This window comes from Solanum stenotomum, chromosome 2 (genome assembly GCF_019186545.1).
Source record: "Solanum stenotomum isolate F172 chromosome 2, ASM1918654v1, whole genome shotgun sequence".
Taxonomy (NCBI): Eukaryota; Viridiplantae; Streptophyta; class Magnoliopsida; order Solanales; family Solanaceae; genus Solanum; species Solanum stenotomum.
The window spans coordinates 30,337,584-30,342,640 of NC_064283.1; positions in this window are offsets into that span (position 1 = coordinate 30,337,584).

A 5,057-nucleotide genomic window follows, 5' to 3' on the forward strand; every position below is an offset into this window, starting at 1 on the left:
TGCTCTTTACAATATCTATCAAAAGGACCAACCTATTCACCACCATTATCAGAATGGAGTCATTTCAATTTCTTCCATGTGTGTCTCTCAACCAAGGTCTGAAAATTCTCGAACACATCAAGCACATGATCTTTGGACTTCAAAGAGAATACCGAGAATTTGTTAGAATGATCATCAATAAAAGTCACAAAGTAAAGTGCACACCATGAGACTTTACCTTAAAAGGACCATATAAATCAGAATGTACCAACTCTAGCAAATCAAGCTTTCTCGAAGGCGGATGACTGTGAAAAGAAACTTTTTTTTGTTTACCGGCTAAGCAATGAACACATTTGTTCAACTTTGCTAGTTTCACACTAGAAAGTAAATTCTTCTTAGCCAAATTGTCCATTCTCTTCTCGCTCATATGACTCAGTCATCTATTCCACAAATCTGATGAAGTGTCATTCTCCACCAAATTTACAGATCCTCTAAAAATAGAGCCCTGAAAAACGTACAATTTAGACAACTTGTCACCTCGGTCTACAACCATCGAACCTCTAGTAAGATTCCACTGGCCATCATTAAGGTATCCTACCGAAATCAAATTCAAGCGAACATCTAGAGCATCCTTGACATTATTAAGAACTAGTTTGGAGCCATTTGTTACTTTCCAAACAAACTGTCCCAATACTAAGAACTGCAACCTCATGATTATTGCCCATTTTTAAAATCTCAAAGTTAAATAAAGTATAAGAAGAAAATAATTCCTTCCTGGGAGTGACATGAGAAGTACCACCAAAATCCACAAACCAACAAGACTAATCACGAACAAGATTAAAGGCATTTTCATCACAAGAAACAAGAAGGTCATCGTTAGCAACAACAGTAACATGATTTTCATTATCGTCTTCTCTCTTTTGTTGTTACATATCACTCTTGTACACAAAAAAATATTTCTTGATATGCGTATTCTTGTGGCAATAGTCACATGTAAGATTTGTTGAATCTAGACATTGACTTTCCTCTACTTTTAACTCTGTCATTCTTACCTCTGAACTTGCTTCTTCCTCTATCTTCAGTAACCAAAACATTGAAGTGTCAAATTGAAGAATATGAGCCTTGAGATCTTCTTCTCATCTCTTCATTCAAGACTCCACTCCTACCATATTACTGTCACGCCCCAAGCCTACACCCTGGACGGGACTGGTACTCGAGAACCATTGTTGGCCCAAAGTGAACCTTTGGCATGACTTACTTACTCAGCGGAAGACTATATGCATATTTATAATGATCAAATAACTATACTCACTTGAATAATATCGTAACTTAGAATGTTTAAAAGTCAACATTCAACTTGGCCAAAATGGAAACCTCAAGTCTCAAAAACATAAACCAATAATAAAGTAGTGACAAATGAATTTAACTAACTGACTGTCTGTCTATGAAGCCTCTAAATAACTGAGATGGATGTCAGGACAGACCCACGACATCCTAATGAACCAATAATAAAATCGAAAGCAATAAAAGGGATTCTTTGAAAGCAAGGAGGCTCACCACAAGACTCTAAGTATTCAAACTGGATCAACGAGGAACTGGATGCTGATCCTGGTTACTTACGTCTAAATCATAATAGGATGTAAGCCAACTGGCATCAGTACATTGAAGGTACGAGTATGCGAGTTGGAAAGCTAAACAATACATAGGCTTGAAAAAATTCTAAAAGAAACACTTACCTTGGCTCTTCTGACCTCATGAATAACTCAACTCATAATAAAGCAATAAGATACATGCAATGTATGAAAAACTTTATAAAACAGTAAAAGCAACTTAGTTCGTTAAAGAAAATGCAATAACAAACTCAACTTTACTCATATAACAAAGTAATATAGTTTATGTGGGAGATTCTCTAACCGACAACCACCACTATGAGCCTAAGTGGTTGTATAATGTCTTGCCCACATTGCTAGAACTGTCCTATACTTTACCGTCATATAGAACACTTAACTTAGTGGATCCACTAGCTTAAGATAAAAGCATCTTAAGGACTCATCTAAAAAGTATGATCCTTTACTACATATGATGGATACATGGTTTATGGAGACTTGAGTTAATATGAACTCGCATCCCCATATCGATGCTCAATACTAGTCCCAAAATATACTTAGTTCATATGTTTTTAAAACAAACTTCTTTCTTTGCTTTGAGATAATTACTCAAAAACTTAGCTTAAAAGCTCTCCTGGAATCGATGTTCCTTTTCTTGCTCAAATGTGAAAACATTTTAAACTCTTTGGGAATACATAGTCCCCATATACTTCTTTGAAGAAATGAACTTCACATCTTACTCTTTTCTTAACTTAAAACTTAAGTCTTAGAACAAAGTTAAACGATTGTGAAAGACTTTTGAAAACTTTAAAGAACTTCTCTTTACTTGCTTCTTAACTTTTAACTTGACTCTTAACTTTCCTTGAATTGAATTATGAATTCAAAGATTGTGATTTGTGACAGGAAATATCTCATGATGTTTAGGAATGATTTTTGATAGCTAAACATGAGAAAAGATTAAAATTTCACTCTTTGGGGGTGGGTTTGCGACGCGGAGAAGCATTTAAATTTTGTTTTTGAAAATAACTTTTGAGGAAGAATGGTCCGTGACCGCTCTGCGGCGTGAAATAGCTTTTCCCAAAATTGGGGACTTGCTCCGCAACGCGGAGGCATTGCCAAATTTCGACCGACGAAATTTCTTCTTCGTTTTCCAGCTCTAAACCCTCTAGACTCCATGGGTTCTTTGCCCAAACACTTATAATCGATTATATGTTCAAATTACATTATATTCTACTCAAAATCAAACTGAAAATCACGAATTCCGATCAAACAACTCCTCAACGATTTCAACAAATCAAGAATTTAATAGAACTTCAACAAACCTATCAAGAACTCAATTTCTAAGCTTTCAAGAACTTAAATTCGCTGAAATAAATCATGATAGGTGCATGAGTGAACTAACCCAATGCTATGTGATCTCACATACCTTTTAGGGACAACCCCGATGAAATCCACAAGCTTTCCTTGACGAAATCGACGAATTTTGAACGTTCTTCACCTTTCTCCTCTTTTCTCCTCTTCTCCAAGACCTAGCGTGAAAATCACTTTTCGAAAACTGAATAAAATCTAACTTTACCCCTATTAAACTCCTAAAAATGAATTACAGTAATTAGGTAAAGAAAAAACTAAATTACCCTTCCAAAATCCGGATTAGACTTTCCTTAATCCAACAGCCCAACTTCGAAAAAGGGCATAACTTACTCACACGAACTTGAAATCGTGCAAACTCGGCGGCGTTGGAGAGATAATTCCAAGAACTTTTCAAACATATCTAGAAGTACACTGAACACATCTTGAGATAGGAGTTATGGCCTTTTGAAGTTGACAAAAACTCAACTTTTCCTAACTTAAACAAATTTTCCATATTTTCATTCTTTCCAAAAATGACTATTTTAAATTATTAGCTTCTTCCTAGTTATTTCAAATTACGAAATGTTACAATATCTCCCCATTGAGGACATTTGTTCTCGAATGAGATTACTCTTACTAGGCTAAGGGTGTAACAACAAGTTCAAACATGCAACAAGCAATTGCAAAAACAAAAAATATGGTCACTCATAATTTAAAGAGCACTAAGAAGAGAATTAGTACCTTGGTCTGCATTTTCTCCGGACTCAAAGAGATGTGGATATCTCTTCTTCATATCCTCTTCAGATTCCCAAGTAGCTTTTTCAACAAATTGGTTCCTCCAAAGGACTTTGACTGATGCTACCTCTTTTGTTCTCAACTTGCGAACATGGCGATCTAGAATCTGCACAGGAATATCCTCATAAGATAAGCTATCCTTGAACCCAATATTTTCAGTTGGTACGATCAATGAAAGATCGCCCATGCACTTCTTCAACATAGAGATGTGAAACACCGAATGAACTGCTGCTAACTCTTGGGGTAGCTCCAACTCATAAGCTACATTGTCAATCCTCTTGGATATTCGATAAGGTTCAATATACCAGGGACTAAGTTTTCCCTTCTTACCAAACCTCATAACCCCCTTCATGGGTGAAATTTTTAGATATACTCAATCATCTACTTCAAACTCTCACTCCCTTCTCCTAACATCAGTGTAGGATTTCTGATGACTCTGCGCCGTTTTCAACATCTCTTGAATCACTTTCACTTTCTCCATAGCTTGATGAACCAAGTCTGGTCCTATCAATCCTGCTTCACCAACTTCAAACCATCCAATAGGAGATATGCATCTTCTTCCATAAAGAGCTTCATAAGGAGCCACTTGGATGCTCGAGTGGTAGCTATTGTTGTAAGCAAACTCAATGAAAGGTAGGTGATCATGTCAATTCTCTTTGAAATAAATCACACAAGCCCTCAACATATCTTCTTAGGTCTGATTAGTGTGCTCTGCTTTCCCATCTGTCTGAGGATGAAAGGCAGTACTTAATTTAACCTTTGAACCCAAGCCTTTTTGGAATGACTTCCAAAACTGTGCAGTAAATTGCGCACTTCTGTCTGAAATAATGGAGATCGGAACCCCATGAAGTCGTACCACTTCTTGAAGATACAACTTAGCATAATCTTATGCCGGATGAGTAGTCTTTACCGACAAAAAGTGGGTTGATTTTGTAATTCTATCGACAATCACCCAAATAGAATCATGCTGCCTGCGAGACCTTGGTAAACCAATGATGAAGTCCATATTAATTATCTCCCACTTCCACTCCGGAAGTTCTATATTTTGGGCGAAACCACCGAGCCTTTGGTGCTCTACTTTAGCTTGTTGGCAATTTGGGCGCTTAGCAATAAATTCTGCAATGCGTTTCTTCATACTATTCAACCAATACACCTCTCTCAAATCATGATACATCTTTGTGGAACCCGGATGAATGGAATATCAAGAGCTATGAGCCTCCTCCATCATCCTCTCTTGGAGTCCATCTACCATTGGTACACACAATCTACCTTGATATCTCAGTACGCCATCTCCCCCTTGTCCAAAAGCTAATACTGTTTGCTTAT